This window comes from Zootermopsis nevadensis, unplaced genomic scaffold (assembly GCF_977971745.1).
Source record: "Zootermopsis nevadensis isolate Lab colony 2312 unplaced genomic scaffold, Znev_1.0 Znev_ptg000012l, whole genome shotgun sequence".
NCBI classification, from domain to species: domain Eukaryota; kingdom Metazoa; phylum Arthropoda; class Insecta; order Blattodea; family Termopsidae; genus Zootermopsis; species Zootermopsis nevadensis.
Genome location: NW_028259144.1, coordinates 8,954,685 through 8,973,191, shown reverse-complemented (window position 1 = coordinate 8,973,191; position 18,507 = coordinate 8,954,685). Strand labels below are relative to the sequence as shown.

The 18,507-nt window shown below is 37.3% G+C and overlaps 1 protein-coding gene and 2 long non-coding RNA genes across 4 annotated transcripts in view; 2 read left to right on the top strand and 1 right to left on the bottom strand.

The window, feature by feature from the left end:
• Nucleotides 1–18,507, bottom strand: part of LOC110833149 (uncharacterized) — a 38,155-nt gene that overhangs the window by 14,731 nt on the left and 4,917 nt on the right. The gene's annotated exons all lie outside the window — the stretch shown is intronic.
• LOC110833159 (uncharacterized) lies at nucleotides 285–2,405 on the top strand. 2 transcript variants are annotated; one of them, XR_002544143.1, is made up of 2 exons: nucleotides 285–382; nucleotides 1,818–2,405. It is a non-coding gene; the product is annotated as an uncharacterized LOC110833159 (long non-coding RNA). The 2 variants fall into 2 exon arrangements; XR_015534934.1 differs by having other exon boundaries at nucleotides 285–734.
• The window catches only part of ZnT77C (Zinc transporter 77C), a 43,275-nt gene continuing 30,471 nt past the window's right edge, over nucleotides 5,704–18,507 (top strand). The window contains exon 1 of the mRNA XM_022070806.2: nucleotides 5,704–5,807. The gene's annotated coding sequence lies outside the window, so the exon portion shown is untranslated. The remainder of the gene's footprint in view (nucleotides 5,808–18,507) is intronic.

Sequence of the window (18,507 nt, the reverse complement as noted above, 5' to 3'; positions counted from 1 at the left end):
TTTATCAGATATTAAAAAGTTTTATAATGTTGAGTTACTTTATAGAAATACCATATTGGACAATGTTTATTGTCTGAGGTATATTTGATATATACGACTATTAAGCCGGCTACACACGTACAGGTATACCTGAACAGACGCGCCTCTCAGGTATACCTCAACGTGTAGATGATAAAACTGTTCAGTTATTTCTGCCAGCGCAGGCGACCGGAACAAATAGTCCATTTCAATCGTTATAGCTGCGCCTGAACGAACTGCGCATGTATACCTGCGCGTGTGTTGACTTGCTCCGGTACACCGGCCACGAGCTCAGTACCTTTACATGTGTCGTGCAACAAGCGTGACAGTGGAACAATGACCGCCGAGTGCCGAAAAAGCCATCGTGAGTGCTTAGAGGAGTTTAATGAAATGTACAAAAGTGAACATTGTCTCTGGCAAGTGAAGTCAAAACACTACCATGACAGCCAAAAAAGAAAAAAGAAGAAGAATCTTATTTAAAGTTTTAAAAATCTTAATTAAATGAATTGATTTCCCTGATGCCACTGATGATGACCTCTTGAGGTTGAATCGCGTATGGCAATAGTGTCTTTTTTATAGTGTTAATAGTTGTTTGTTTGCCTATTTATATTATTTAAAGTTGGTTCAAAAGCTTAAAGAAATCGATCCCGCTGCCAACATTAAAAGTGTTGTAAACAATCAACATCAGAAGCAATTACCTGAAGGAGCTCAAAAAGGTCAAATCTACAACCAAATCAGGATCAGGAATCGATGATGTTTACGTGCCCAAATTGTGGTATTTTAAGCTCCTCAATTTTTTAAGTGATCAAGAAACGCCAAGGACTTCTCACTCCAATTTGGACAACGACAATGCCATTAAAAATTGTGCAATACACAACTCGTCATTACTACCGAATCAATGTGTGTTGGGTCTAAGTGTGTGAAATATTCCGAACCTCAATGACACGATACCAAACGCGTTATCAACAATACGTCTCGTACGAGAAAAACGATAATTATATACCTTTTTATCTTTAGAATCCAGGTTTGCCTGTCGATACGGTTTCACCATAACCATTCTCAAAGGAAACGCGTATTCGGCGACAAATACGTAGGGTAGAATTGTAGAAGTGTTTCTGTTTCTCTCTTCAGGTAGAATGTTTAAAGGGTTATTTTCAAGTCTCTCGAAAAATGTCGTATTTTGAAGAACACCTCCGTCGGAAACTCTTCCGTTTATACCGAAATCGCACATGATGAATTGATATTTTGCATCCACTACTGCAAGTAAAACCATTCTGTGTCGTCCTTTGTAATTATAATAATGCGACCCACTTCCACTTGGGCGAATAATGTCTACATGTTTCCCGTCGATGGAATCGAGACAATGTGGAAAGTTCCACCTTTCTTCGAACATTTTGGATATATATATATAAATATATATATATATAAATATATATAAATATAATCGAGCCGGCGTAGCTCAGTCAGTATAGTGACTGGCTGCGGACTGGGCGACCGGGGTTCGATCCCCGACGGGGGCAGAGGATTTTTTTTCCTCTAGCCTCTGCGTCCAGACCGGCTCTGGGGCCCAACTAGCCTCCTCTACAATGGGTACCGGGGTCCTTTCCCGGGGATAAAGCCGGCCGGGGCGTGATGCTGACCACTCACCCCATCTAGTGCCGAGGTCAATAATGAGTAGGAGCTATACTGCCTCTCCCGCCAAGCGCCTACATGGCGTATAGTGGGACAGCTTTACTTTACTTTATATATATATATATATATATATATATATATATATATAATCTGTTGTCATTTTTCAGGAGCAACCTATGGAATCTGGTGAAAGTGATTCATTTATCTGCACCCACATCGTCTATAGAGTCTCCAAGATACGATTTGTTAGAACCAGCTTTCATGACCTCCCAATGTTCGCGTTCAAGGCCATCAAAAAGAAAATTGGAATCCACGGATTCGGCTTTAGCTACCGAAGTTTTGATGTCAATTAAAGACCATTTTAAGCGCCCGGAAAGTACTGATGACCACTTCGACATTGAATGAAGCTACGCGATTTGCCACAACAGCAAAGAATTATAGCTGAAGAACTTATTAATGAACCATTGTTTGAAGCTGAGATAGGTACTTTAACCAAGGATAATAGATTATTTGCCCAAGGGATGACTTCGACAACATTCAACACATTTCAATCTCCTTCTTGCTGCGATTTCAATGCACGTACTATTCTCACGCATGTAACGCCACAAATAACAAGTCCCAACACTTCGGAAAACTCTGTTTCTGTGGCATCATACGTCAATAACTTTAGTGTGTATTTTGTAAACCACTCTTTTGCCAAATTTCAAATTTTTTGTCTAAATTTGTAAAATTTTACATAAACATTACTAAACCAAGCTGAAAATTGTTCAATTTCCTTACCTTTAAGTACTCTTTATGTAGAACTTTATATATAGTATCACACGTTTCTGGAATAATACAGCTGAGAGCCTGAGGTGATATTATTGTAGGATATTTCCGGTCTTCATAGCTTCTTCCGGTTGCAAGAAATCTTTGACAAGCAGTTAACCTCTCATGTGGTGGTATAGCTTTTTCTCACTACACACCAACGACAGGAGCCTTAAGTACATTTCTTCGTCCATCCTTTAATAATTGTGCCAATCTTTCGGCGCAAATTTCAATTCCTGTAGTAAGTTTACTGTTCTCTTCTTCTCAACCAATCTTTACACCACGTAAGACGTTTTCTGTTACGTTTACTACACTTTTTTTGTAGCTATTAACCAGCCAACTATCGCCAAAGCATCGTCTGTTGACGTCATCGCGCTAGCTGAAATACAACTGAACTGACAATAAAAACTGTACCGTGTGGACGCACTAGAGCATGAGGTATACCGAACAGGCATAACTGAAAGGTATATCTGTACGTGTTTAGCCGGCTTTAGTAGAGTTAAAACTGCAGTCATTTGCGGGTCACAGAACTAGCCTAGCATTCCACAGGTTTCGGGTTTGATTCCGACCTATTCTCAAACACCTGCAATCTTTATTCCTCTCTCTGAGTGAGAGATCATGTTTCGCACTCATACAAACAGGTAAAATTATTGTTTAGTATATTTTAATCTTCAGGTTCTCACAAACCAGACGGGAATTTTGAACTGAGAAGTAACAAGCATTTCCATAATTTAGTCTTCTCCTAACTTCCTCATGAATATCATTTTGATTTGTTATTGTTGTTCCAAAATATTTGAACTTTGTAACACTTTCAAAGGATTTATTAGCCACCCTAAGATAATTCTGCCCGCCTGTCTGCTGACGACGAGATACTAACATGTACTTAGTTTTTTCTGAATTTACCTCTAGCCCCACCTTACTTTTCAAATTTCACGGGCTCTGCAGAGTCTCATTTCATTTACTATAGTGCTAGAACATTCGTACTGATGGCGTTGTGATTCCGGGATTTGCAGACTAAGATTTTTCACGAAGCTCAGTAGAGCTGATCTCCAAGTTGATAACAGAACATGACAGCACTTTACATTTAGATACCCTTTTCCTTCAGTTTTATGTCAAGACGACTGAGGCCTGTTCTATTCTACAATTATATACAGTAAAACCCCTCTATATTGGACACTTTTAATTGGAACCGGCGAATATCCTATAATTTTACATATCCACAATACCCTATATCTTGGACACCCCTTTATCCTGGAACTTGGTCACCCCTTTTGTTGTAATTTGGACAGGTTCATGCACTTAGCTTCGATGCTTTTATGGGAAACATTTACAGTTAGTATTTTGTTATTTTGAATTTCTGACTGATGAATGCCTTCTACCTGAGAATTAGCTTATGGTTGAGGGTGTGAAACTTGAACACATCACTGTAATGCAGTGAAAGTGAATAGTTATTCTTTTGTTGAACCCTTCACTGGACTACAGTACGTATTGATGGTACAGTTTAAACTTTGTCAGTACAGTACAATCCCATTATAACGCGGGTCGCGGGGGACAGGGGTAAACTCGCGTTATTACGGGAGTGCATCGGTACAAGTACTGGACGTACTGTACGGCACGTAAAGTATTGATAGACTATTGCCATATAAGAGTATACATACTTATTTAACTATGTTACGATTGATTTTTACGGAAAAAGTAATAAATAATTAATTTGGCTTGCATTTTAATATAATTTTGAGTTCTGTGTGAAGGATAATTGATGATTTTTTTTACTTTTTTTGCTGCACTATGGGGACATGAGGTACCCGTGTTATATTTGGAACCGCGGTATAGCGAACCGCGTTATAGAGGGGTTGTACTGTACTGTGCTTGCAACTGAGTTAAACAGTGTTAACAGAAATTACAGTAGTTAGATTATGTAAGTAAATAGATTACATTGTCGGTAAACGTAGAGTATTGGTGCCCTTCCCTTTCAGCTTATCCATGCAAGTTTAATTTAGTGAAAACAAAATTTGTAAAAATTTAATTTACTCTTTTGATTTTTCTTATCAATAATTTCCTTTTTGGGAAGGGCTCCATAATACTCTGCAATTACCTCATTGTCATTACACCACAATTTGAAAGGATGATTTTTCCCTTTCCCTCTATCCTGGACACCTCCGTAAGTTGGACCGCAAGTGTCCAAGTTAGAGAGGTTTTACTGTATTAAAAAATATAAATTCTTAACACGACAAGTTCATTGGATAAAAACAGTGTTTCTTATGAGTTATAACTCGGAGCTAAACTACAACATGGAAAATCTGAGTCTGATAAAGATAGGTGATGACGTCTTACGTTTGCTCTGAAACTAATTGCGACTATTTTTAGTGGGATAGAACTAGTGCGAACTTCAGGATCAAACAACGAAATATTGACGGAAAAATACACTAATATCATTACTTTAAAAGTTATAATTTTGAATTTTAGAGACGCATTTTATTTATATTCTTTGTTTTAGCATGAGTTTGATGAACTGGGTACGGAAGTTTTATTTTCTTTGGTGTATCGAAATCTGTGCATGGAAGTGACCACTCCTCCATTATGTGTTAGTAGGAATATGTTTCTCCGAAACGTCGCTATCTTCCTACAAGTCCACACGGCGTGATAACCCAGGAGACCAACACGGACATCTTTACAGCCTTGAGGACCTCAAATTTTAATAAAAATTAAACTGTTACAGAGAAAATCAGACATTTAAACAGAAAGATTACCAAGATCTATTTTGAGCTATAACCCACGAGAAATAACAGATTCCGATACTACTAGACCATGTACACGATGGACGAAAGTCGGAAACGTGCTTATAAACATATCCTTAAAATTAAATTATTTGGTTATTCCGTCAAATCACAATGTATTTAAAATAAGATAATTAAAATAATTAAAATATAATTCTGTGTTCCATATCGAATAATCGATTTACAATTGGAACACAGAATGATATTTTAATTATTTTAATTATCTTATTTTAAATACATTGTGATTTGACGGAATAACCAAATAATTTAATTTTAATTTAATAAGTCACAATATGACGCAACTACACTATCTTATAAACATATCCTTGTAAAGTAGAAGCAGAATAACTTTGTAAAACCACAGTTTTCTATTATCGCATCAGTTGACTGCTATGATAGCCACTCCTTCCCCTTCAATATTCCCCCTCCAACAGCTAAAAGCGCTTGCATTCATCTGTCTTTACATTTCGTTTTGCAGTGCCTCGTGGTAGAGCGAATGATTCGGATGTGACAGGGCATCATTTCACAGCCACAACCCGACGTTCGTCTTCCCGTTGCCAGCGTGTGTGTACGGTAAGATCATTGTCGTAAAACTGAAAGCAGTGTCAACTTTTGATACATTAACTTCCAAGATAAATTCCCTGTTCTCACAACGAAGTTTGTAAGTTCGTAGAACGCAAAAGAGAAGTGAAATCCAAAAGGGTTACTTCCTGACAGCCACAGTCTCTGATAACAGCAAGAATTCAGACTAGACTTGTGTTTGGACATCACATTACAGCTCCTTTTTCAGGACCAAAAACAAATCACGGAAAAAATAATTATTCCTGGACTGTACTGGGCACTGCCCATTGTCTGAGGTGCAGTTGATATACCGGGCACATAATGTTACGGGTAGGTTTAATTTCCAACGGAGGAAAGTGATCAGAAGCTACCATTGCAGACATACAATGAAGTCCGAAACATCGGTAAAAATATGCGGTGTCAAAAAACTCAGAAGATCACAAATCAAAATTTTCACCGCGGTGGACAGTAAATTAATAACTGAGGTGACTGACCAACATTCAATATGAAACATTTTACAGAATTCTGTAACTACAAAATAATCCATTGCTTTCTACAAGCCAAGGTCGTTATTAAGAAGGACTGGGCGCTTACTGAGTATTATACAGAGACAAATTACAGATGTCAGACTAAATTAGTTCCTGTTCTGTCCACGAGCTATAATTCCGAATATCCTATCTCAACCGTAACATAGTAACATCTCTTTTACTTGCGAGAGTTATGGACCAAAGATGAATATAAAAGATCGTGTTTACAGATCGATAAAATATACACAAATTATTATAATCACAACTTATATTGCGCGCTTAAGAAATCAGAAGGTTTTAATTTAATTTTAATACTGCTGAGGTTTAATCATGTTGTAGCCCAATTGAGAGGGTAGCATGCTGCTAGTGTGGTTCGGGTGTTGTCCCATAGTCCCGCTTTTGCCGATCGAGCATCGTGGTTTGTACCAAGGATGAGCGGCACTATTGCGTGTTAAAAGTTCCACCAAATCTCAAAAGATGGCGTTAGGTTCAGAGGAATCAGGGAACACAGTTCTAATGTACATAACAAGCTGTTTCCTGTTTGAAGTAGTGGATTAATAAATTATTGTCCATTTTTTAAATTCAGTAAAATATTTAGTTGATACAAACGCATGTTCGTAGAGTCTGAAGTGATATTTTGAAATATCTGCACACGAATAATCAGACTGAAGAACTCATCCCATGTCTAAGCAATTGAAAGTTTGCATAATACAGACACATAAATCTTAAAAAAGGGAAATTCAATATTACAAGTGTGTACACTGTCCTAAACACACGGGAGGTATATTTATGGCAGACAGCGTCTTGTGTGGATATCGATTTATGTACTTTACCTTCATTTGATTTTGCTTGTATTGTGATATATTACCGATGTACTGCACTGCTTTTGAAATCAAATATTTTATTTCTTATCGACGGCTTTCGTTTTTCGTCATTGTCGCCATAACTTTAAACAATGCATTCTTTTTATTCCGTGGACAAATTCAGTCCCTTTGTCTCGTAAATGCCCACAGAGTAATAATTGTTTCCTATTACATCATTAACCATTCATTCTTATTTTATTTCTTCTCCCAATAACGCGTCTGAAATGTTTCTCGTATTTATAATGGTTTTGGGAATAACATTAGAAATAACACAAGTGTCTGGATCACTTCGGACAAAACTATTTACAGAATTATTACAACTTTCAGTTTCAGTAATATTAAATTTGCTCTTATTGATAATATATACCTTGTGAGGATCATCGCTATGATGATGAAGGCAGCAAGGACCTCTGAATTGTAGGTAAACTACAACCCAGAGGACAGCCATCTTTGTACTCAAAGTCGTGAAAATCTGAAATCCTAAATCTCTCTAATGCATTAATTTCATTTTAACTGTTCCTCACGAGTGAAAATACTTGGCTTCATGCTCCCTCACTTCTTCAGAGAATGAGTCAGTTCAAAGGCGGAAAAACATAATGCAGTGTATAGATAATTCGAAGTCGCTTACCGCAACAATCTAGTTTAAACCAAAGTCTTTGATATTCGACACGTAATATCGGCCCTTTGTATGATGAGAAGTGTACGTCCTTCTCCACAAAATTCCACTTTATTTTGCAAATGTATCGGAAAAGATTCCAAAACTAAGAAAACCAATCACAGCTTTCGGGAACGTGGACCTTGAACACAGGTTTGAATCCCGCTCAAAGCATAAATATTTTCCAGCGTTTTTTTCCCCTGTTTTGTACTGTCTTATGGAGGTATAGGCCTACAAAATGTCTAAACAGCTTAAGAAATATTCCATACTTCAATAGAACAAGGCCCATCAAGTGTAGTGTCACAGAGTAAGAATACCGTATCGAAATTTTTGATAGTAGAAGTATCGGTAAGAAATTCAGATATAAGAAACGTGAATTCGTGTGTCGACTAATTTGGAGCACTGACTGTAGTGTTAGGCACATTTTTAGCAAATTCCATTCTTCCCAGAACTACACGGTGTAATGACCGTAAAATGTAAGCCTCATGTTAAGTGGTTATGAAATACTTATCTTGGCGTTATTACAGCGTAGAAATTAACTAAAGAGGTCTCAAGACCTTGCGGGTATATAAAAACAGCCAATACTAATTATACTTCACCTTTACGTCGTTTCAGTCTTTAATACACATATATTAAATACATTATCTGTAAGAGAAGTGAAAATGTGTGACTCGTTAATGATCAATTATAGGATAAATTGGTGCATTTCTTACTGAAATAGCACTGTAATGTGGAAATATGTAGCAGTGTATTCACACTCATTTTAACAACAAAGAATTATGGATAATGTCATTAGGAAGTGCAATTAGGTCTTTAAATTCCAAACTAAATTCTAATTAAGGGCATAGTCCTGTTCGAGGCGCGAGACCTAGTACCTTGTTACGTCAAACCATTTCTGATGGAAGCATTTAATCAATCCACAGTCTCATATTCAATTCCTGTAACATCCATTTGAATATTATCTTCCCAACTACATTAATGTCTCCAAAATGGTTTCTTTCAGGTTTTCAGATTAAAACTTGTATGTATTATTTCCTACATGCATTTGAAGTCATGGTGCACGGAACATGAACCCAAGCCTTGTTGCGAAAAGCTTTAATCCTTTCGCAATAGCGACTGTGTTCCATAACCGTTGTGACGCCACACTTTTTCTGGTATGCTGCAAGACAAATATTTCCAATTTATAATTAGACGAAAAACAAGTTATTATATATTTCGTAATTAGAAATCGCAACACACACACACACACATGATTCATAATCGATAGTGTTATCCTACACGTATTATGTTTTGTCTTCATATGCCTGATTTCTTTAAGATCATGGATTTTTATGTAGATACATATTTATGCCATGCACAGAACCGAATCCCTTCCATAGTGAGGCAAAATTCTGTGGTGTGTCGTCATGTGTGTTTGATAAATTAGGGTGTGCCGCGGGTAAAAAATGTTTGTGGAATACTGGTTTAGAATAGTGTACATACTCGTATGTTACTTTCTATTGCACTTTATAGAAACGACAGATCAGGTATTTGAAACCATACAACTCCATGGCTGTCTTCTGGGTTGTAGCACCGTGTAGTCTGGTAGACGTTTACAGACGTTTCAGAGGTCCTTGCTGCCTATATCAGGGCCTGATGATGGACGTAGCAAGGATCTTTGAATCGTTAATAAACTTCTACATAATTAAGTAGGATTTGATCTTCTACCAGACTACACGGCGTTACAATTCAGAAGACAGCCATTTTCGGACTCAAGTCCTACATGAAACTCGAAAAGATTCTTTCAGACAAAGAAAGCACGTAAATATATTGTGCCTGATAAAAATCCAACAGCGAGGGAAAAGTGAGACAATAAAACTGAAGAAGAGGTGTAGGAGGTAGAATGACATCACTTAACCTAAGTGATGTCACCGGAAAATGGTGATGTAATCTCTACGATTCCTCTAACGGAATACCACCGCTATGTGCTACAGAATGTCAGGATATGCAGGTGGCCACCAGAGTAGTACGTCAGAACCATTCTGTATAATATTTTGGAATGAGTCACAAGTAGGCTTATCACAAAATGCTCGCAATATGCAGATATCCCTTATTGTACTGTACTGTCGTTAAAGAAAGCATGCTATAAAAACATGTGGACATCTTCCTAGCCCAAATATTATCATAATTACTGCTTATTTTCGGTCTTATTTCCACGTGCATTTCCCATTTTCCTTTGACATTTAAACGACATTTTTATGTCTTTGAAGAACTTATTTGTGATTTATTGAACGATTCTGTCAGTGACCCAGACATATGACATCAAATGATTCTTCTTCTATGGCCCAACAACCCGAAGTAAATCCTTGGCCTCCTCCCATGTGGGAGGTTTCTTTGTCTTTGAAGTGTGCATTCATGAGTAGTGAGTGACAAGCCCACCGTCTCTTTACAATTTCTACTCAATCCTGATTTGTCTGCTAGAACCATCTAGTAGTGAACCAGGAGAGACTTAGATGAGAAATGGCCGCTGAATTTTTCTTACGAAACATCTCGTTCATGTTTTTACATGTCGTAAATGTACGACATGGGACCGCCGGCTTTACTCTCGGCCGAGTTTGAACCCGCGAACCCTGGATTCAGTGGCCACTAGTCCACTAGAATAATTAATGAGTAATAAATTGGACAGGATGTGGACCGGAAGAGTCCTGGGATAATTTCAGGTATTCGTTTTATGTGGACACATGGAAGAAAGATTAATAGGTGTCCCTGAGCCAAAGCACCACAACATGAAAACGTATGGGGGATATGAGGGATAACTCCACGCATTCATAACATCGGAACTGGATGATTGTCGGGTGAAAGGTCTGACCAAACCCAAGCTAGTGTGGGGGTAGTGACTAGAGAAAAAGCAGATCGTTCTGCAACAATTCCATATATGTTCGTCCAACACGAAACCACTTACACTAAATTAGGATCCAATCTTGTTTCCAGCGTCTTATGGACTTCTTACATTCACCCACTTGCGGAAAAAATTCCTATCCCGTTTCTTATACTTCATTTGTCTCTGTGAGACAAGGATCTTAAAACTGTCTTACCTCTGCCGCCTCCGTTGGTCTTTTAGACCCGGTTAAGTTGTCAAGACGACAGGAGTTGGATTCCCAGACGCAAAATATTTATATCTAAGATTCCTCGTCGAATTGCTAACCATAAAACTCAATTTGGTGCGGAGGTGAAAAAATAAATGTGGAGCAAAATGTCCGCTGTCCGCACGTCTCTGCCATAGATTAGGCCAGCTGTGATCAGGCCCGCGAAAGAATTTGTTAATTTATTATCAGTTATTACAAACCCTTTTTTTCGAAGTTGATATTCCGTCACTGGTAAAAGAAAATATTGCTCAGTGCTCTCACTAAAGCTACCGACTTTAAAAGCGTAAGATGTACGTTCTACTGGTACAAATTGTTATTGTATCAGATTCAAGCTGTTAAAGTAGCGGAGTTCAAAAAATTTGTGTAAGTTTTCCAGGTAAAAATTGAGAGAGATACAAGCTTTCCAGGAGTAAATTTAAAATAATATACAACTCTACAGTAGTTTGTACACATTTAAATAAAACGTATATTTCAGCATATGCAATGGTAATTTGTCATTTCTGAATAATTATTATTAAAGATAAGGACAATGCAATAGTGACAGTAGGGGTTTCTTGGCCTTTGGGTCCAACAGGAAAACTATTCTGGCCCGACCTTGGCTTAAGTGGTTAAACGCCGGCTTCTCACAGCGGATCCTCGGGTTTATGCCCAGATTAGTACATGTAGGGTCTATGGTGGAAAAAAATGGCATGGAACAGATTTTTATCCCAAGTTACTCTACATTCATTCATGTATCATCTGAGGGAGAGAGACAGTAGAAGCAATAATAATGCCATAAATGGTGTTCAATAACTACCAGTGACAACTTTTTCTCTTACCCTTTCGTTTCTTGTAACTCTGTGTTCATGAATCTTTAACCGCAAACCTGTTATACAGTATTTGCCATAAATTCTGCATATTATTCTCCTAAGTGTACGTGTTTTATTTTAATTTTTTTTCAAACGTAGTATTCATATTATCATTTTTGATTTCTTAAATATTTAAATTTGCAGATGTTTCCGTTGCTTTATTAGCTCTAACAAAAACTAACATCTAATTAGTTTTGTCCCACTGCATATGCTATAATTTAGAACACCCCTCCCCCCAAATCTGTAGACACATAAAACTGACGCTTTAATGGTTCAGAAAAATGAGGACGAACACGTCAGAACATTCGTTTTGTGTCACTTACGTCAACAGACTTTCCACTTCATTAAACTAACCTATGGTACAGCCTACCATCTACAGTGACTTGGTAGAAACTTGTCTCTTCCAAACACAAAATATTTTCCACACACACACACAAATGAATACAAATTTATACAGAGAGATTAAAATGATGTCCAGCCTTCTTGTAAAAATTCTATTGTGGCAATTGACTGATGTTTTAAGTTCATGGAGGTCGCTGTCTCATCGACCTGATTATGGAAGCAGTATGCACATTTAAACGTTGGTGGATTTCTATGATACTAGACGGCGTAACACCCCAGAAGACGAACTCAATTTGTAAGTTTATGTTTTAAAATCTAGGCTAAAGTTACTGTTATGACGGGTGCAGACCCAGTTTTCGAAAGGCATTGAGTGTTCTTTTATAATAATGGATGATGGGTCAATTCCAGGCAGTCGGCAAGTGACATTTGCCTTACAACTGAGCAACAAGACGGAAAACCTCAGTCAGCGTATCGAAAAGTGTTAAAATACACCGATAGTTTTGTCGTCTTTTAATCGCCTGGTGATCTGTCATCCTCCGTTAACTATGGGTGATCTTACACGGCCCACAACAGACAAAGGACTTTAAAACTAAGGAAAAACAAAAGCAGGCTACCTGCTGGCCTGTCAGTCAGCTGTTAAAAAGAAATTTCTTGTCATAATCTCGCTCTTTAATCAACGTCATAACTCTTCCGTGGACCCTGGGCCACTTCAAACTGGTTCATGCTCTAACAACACATTCTCTTTTATCATGGATTGGTAAATAAAGGCCCGCGTACCGGAGGCGACCTGCAATAGAAATCTGACAAATGGTCTTAACTGAAGTCTTACTTTCTCTATTACAAAATGCGCTGTCATCGCAATATACATGAATTAATGAAACGTGTGGTTTGGTGACGGCTATGATATGTTAGGTTTTGACTAGTGTAGTAGCTTGAACATTCAGTCGATATTCTGTTCTTGTCTCTGCTTCATCCATTCCTCCATCCCAGCTAGGATACCTCGCAAAGTTTCATCGTAATCCATGTAAAGGTAAGGTCCAACTTCAGCAGAGACTGTCAGCATTCTTTCAATATAACATTAAAATACCAGGTTGGTTAATCTACATTTTCGCAAGAAGCCAACGACCTACAACACAATTTTATTTTATTTCATCCCTAATATGATAGATATAGGCTAGCGGATGAAAGAACTGTATTACAAGAAGAGAAAAATTCGTATTCCATATTCTTTGTTTGAGCGTTTCACTTTTGTGTATAATTTACTTAAGTTTAAGACGGGTATGAACCATGTTGAATATTTTGGGGGGTTCCTCCCTGCTCTTGTGCACCGTCGTCTCTGAAACAGACCTTGAAGAAAGAGAATAAGAACGTGTTGATTGGATTCATCTGGCTCTCTATGGAGACCAGTGGCGGGATCTTGTAAGCCTCTGGGTACTTAAAGTACATCAGCACCTGAAAGATTCTATTCTATTGGGTAATTTAATGATAATGATGTAATTCAATTCTAAAGGGTTTTGACGACGGTAGTTTACACTTAAAATTATTCATTGTCAGGACTTTTTCCATCGTCTGTTCTTTAAAACCACGACGTTTCGGAGGCTGGTTCTGTCTCCGTCTTCAGGTGAGAGGTACCTACTCTGTTGGGTCCCTTAGATAGAGCTAGTCTCTGTTACTGGACAGAAACGTCGTGGTTTTAAAGAACAGAAGATGGAAAAAGTCCTGACAATGAATAATTTTAAGAATAATGCTGTAGTTGAACAGTTTCATTACTATGGAGCTACTGGTACATGATTGAATTCATTAGCATGTTGTTTAATTTCGCACTGGTTTTATTATTTACCTATCTTTGAATAGGTTTGCTTTGTATATATGTCGAAAACAAGTTGTATAAACGATTCGTTTTCCGTGTTGGTAAAATGTTCAAATGAAAGTAAGTTGAATACGTGGTCTGACAGGAAGCACGTGTTCGCGTATCATCACTAGTTTACGGACCCACGGCATGGCGTCACGATATTTGCTGCCACTGAAACCCAGCAGAACGCAGCAATTGCATCGACTTAGCTGGCAACTAATCAAAAAGCACATCTTTTCTACGTACGAAACGCACGGCTAGAAATGGTAATAGTTTCTTAAAACTGCATCTGGGGTTGTGCTAATGTTAACGGGATTTATGTATTATCTGAAGACCTTCACTTGCTCAGACAAGGGCACTGGTGGGCGACGGATGAATAAGCAAATGTCGACACTGGCAAGGACCGTCTTTTCAGATCACTGATGGGCGTAAGCAGAGGCTACAAAGCGGTGACGTTACGAAACTTGGCTTTGCCTTGACTTTTAAGTAACGGCAAATCAGGTTTGATGCTTATAAAATCAAGGGTTTCCACAGGACAGGTACTACAAGGGTGGAGAATTTTAATTGAGTACAAGATTTTGATCGGGAAACCTCAGGGAAATTATTAAAATTTGTCTTAGGAATATAGGACTTTAAATTTTACATTAGATTAGCTTACGACAGGGTCCAGTGATGGTCTTTCGCAAACATGGTAATGAAACTTCGTTTTGCATAGAATCAGGGAATTTCTTGAAGATGGATGTCTGATGGGTTATCGTGCCGTGTTATATGGTAGAGGTATTTGCTGCCTCCATCAACCACCCTGATGAAGGAGGTAGAAAGCACATCTGAAACGTAGGTAAACGTCTATCAGATTATTCGGGGTTACAACCCAAAAGACAGCCATTTCTTTCACATGGCTCAGGATGGAGTCCAATCAGGTTTTTCGTAAATATAGTACTGAAGCTTCGGGTTCCATAAAAATAGGACGTTTCTTTGATCAACTGGGAATATATTAAATTTCAAAGAATTCTGTAAGACAAAGCAATTTAGTGAGTGGGCCAGTAAGATTTTCGTAATTCACATAAATCGCCTAAATAGTAAATAATTGGAGGATGGCAGAAAATTGAGTCATCTCTGAATGACACTGATAATTAGAAGTTTTGAGCCATCTTCTGTTGTCATCCCATGCACACTACGAAACACCGAAGATCGTAATAAGACTACTTTGTACTGCTCTAAAATATATTTCAAAACAATACGCTCATAAACTCTTTGTTTTTAAGAAGGATGGAGTAAGTGAACAATGAATAAGATGCATTTTCAGAAAAACTGCAATTAACACGTCACCTAGAATAGCCAAATGTAGGACGCTGTAGTGGGCTGATTCTGTGGTTAAGACAAGGACAAAGAAAGAGCAAACAAAATTCTGGTGAGGAAATGTCCAGTTGGAAGACTAAATATATGGGAGGATAACATTAAGATGAATCTCAGGGAGGAAAGTGAGGATGGGATGTGGATGGAGCTGGCCGTAATCAATTCAGGGCTTCAAAATTATTTGTGTTGAGACAAACGGTTATTTTCTGATCAGCCACCTACAAAGATAATTTTATCGAGATAATTATCTAAATTAAAAGGATTTAAAAGTGAAACTGCCCACATTATTAAATTGTATAGATTTCTGTAAAATGGGTTGATGATTTTGATTTTAAAATCCTGATTGACAGACTGTCAAAAGTATTGTTCTGTGTTAATGTTTTCTGCGTGTTATCAAAAGTAACATTTCATAAATGTCTGTCAACATTCGTTTATTAAATAACAAAACTTCAAGTGTTAAAAACTGCGCTGATACCAATGCTACTTATGTTCAACGTCAGAGTAATATATTTCGTCTTACGACTATATAAAACAGAAAAAAAGAGTTTATCTCACATACTGCAATCTTTATGCATTTTAAAAAGTTAACAGGCCAATAACAGTTTTTGACTGTTTTTAATTTCATTGCGAATTTCATTTTTATTTTCCATCCTAGGTAATTAAATTCTGACACGGTTTTTGATTATCTACTGCCCATTGTGATAGAATGACCTTGTATTGACTTTGCTTTGGTGCACGTGCTTGAAATATAAGCACCCATTTCTATTTTCTTGCTGACATATACAAGCGTTCTAAAAGTATTATCCAGTAGTTAAAGGTATTAATTTTAATTCTAAAGTAGGCCTATTATCTAAGCAACGATGGGTGCAGAATCCAGTACGTGTCCTCAGTATTTCTGCATAAGATCCATCGATTGAATATGACGTCATCTCAATTTCAGATCTAAATATAGTAATAATTCTATTTCTTGACATTTATTGGTGATGCAGTGTTGCTTTTAAGATGCCCTCATTATCATGTCCTGATAATGAAGGCAGCAGGCGCCATGAAACGTTCGTAAACTTGTGCCATTCTACTTTTTTTAGGGAGAGAATACTGATGCACTTAGGAATTTTGTAAAAACATTTTCTTCTTACACTATAAAATAATTCTGTATACTCTTCAAATTTATATATTATCGATAGACCTTACAAAAATTATGGACGTTCTATATATGGAAGTTGAAATACATAATAGTTACTTATTTTTCGAGCTTTTTAACAGCACCAAATTTAGATCATATGTAGAGAATGCTACCACAAATAATATTAAATGTCAGTTTGCCTTATATTTTACGAAAAGAGTAACTATAGAATATTCACATTTTTTCTGTGTTTATACAAAGGACATGTCTCAATTCAATTTACTTCTGTGTGTTACAGTGTTAACATGACAGTGTTATAAAACAACTGAGGTTATATAAACACGTGTGACACAACCTATAGTGCGATAAACGTAAACACATTACGTTACTATAGCAATACGTAGTTATGCTTACATAAAATGCACATATTAAATTTAGTGAGTCATAAATCCTGCTCACTGCTTTTAACGGAACATGTGACGTCATTACACACCCGAGCTATATGATACTCCGTAAAACTATGAGCATTTGAAAAATGAACGCTGTCAACAGTAATTATATTAAAATGTATAACTGGAACAGCTATAAATCATTTATTAATATAATATTCTGATACTAAGAAGTATAATTACAAATTTTGACTTAAAATCATACTTATCTTATTATATTGATGGTATATAAAACACGTTGAACAGTGAGATTCTAATACCTCTGAAATAATGGTAAATTTACATTAGCCTACACGACGCAACAACTAAGAAGACGCAAAAATTAAATCTCAAGAAATTTGGATTTATTACACTCGGTATCACACTGACACATTTTTTAAGACACAGTAGCTCCATTTGCACTATGACTTCTCACTACATCGTGGTTTTGGAGTATGTAATTCTCTCTTTGTCTAATTCTGGACAAATTAATTCCAGCGTCCTAGCATATTTGTTTTCGTTGGTAGTTCTGATAAAGTTCTCACAGAATAAATTAACATAAACACAGACCACCTGAAGTTATATGTCTCAGTCCATTACAATATACATCCTTATGACGTATTCCATTAGATTCTTTATTGATTGCCGTGTTTTATGTGGAAACCGGAAATGATCACAGCGCAGATTTCCGGCTGCAAGAAGGGAGGGGGAGGGACTTGTTAAGAATGGAAATTTCCCGGAAATGTTCGATTTCGCTTATCTGATTGGCCTAACTGTAGTTAGATACGCATCCACAGTCGCGAAGCGTGCAGTCAGAAATTATTTTTCCTTGAACGTCTATAAATGTATAACATGAAAAAGAGATTCTAATATGAATGTTGTAGACTAAAATGCTATCTGTAGTCTACTTCATACAGAGCAAATTTTTTCAAACGTTGTGCAAGGAAAGCATAAAGACGAGTTTTTCGTATTTTTAAACTGCTTCAATAGCAAATTCCACGTCAGTTACCATTATCAAAAGCGAAACACTTCGCGTTGCATAGTGCGCGAAATCTATTATAATCGCCCTGATGATGGAGGCAGCAAGGACCTCTGAAACTTTGGTAAACTTCTACCAGACTACACGGCGCAACAACCCAGAAGACAGCCATCTATTATCATCGCCCTGATGATGGAGGCAGAAAGGACCTCTGAAACTTCCGTAAACTTCTACCAGACTACACGGCGCGCTACAACTCAGTCTTTGAAGGCGTAGTAATTGTCGGGTGGCATATTAAAATCCTCGTCGGAAGATTCTCATATAACCCTGATAGATATCGCAGTGAAACAATGCATTCGTGCCAGTGCATATCGATAGATCGATATGCACTGGCGGCAACCAAGTCACTGTCATTGAAATTGTTGCCACGGCATTGAGACACAAACGAAATGTTAATTTAATGTTTAAAAAACTGTACGACTAAATAGCAGGATTTGTGACACGCATAATGAATTAGGCATATCTTTACATCATTGTATCATTTACTACTATAACTATCCTTCCTCACTACTTTTATCTTCTTTGTTCTTGCAGAAAGAGATAGTTATATCCCG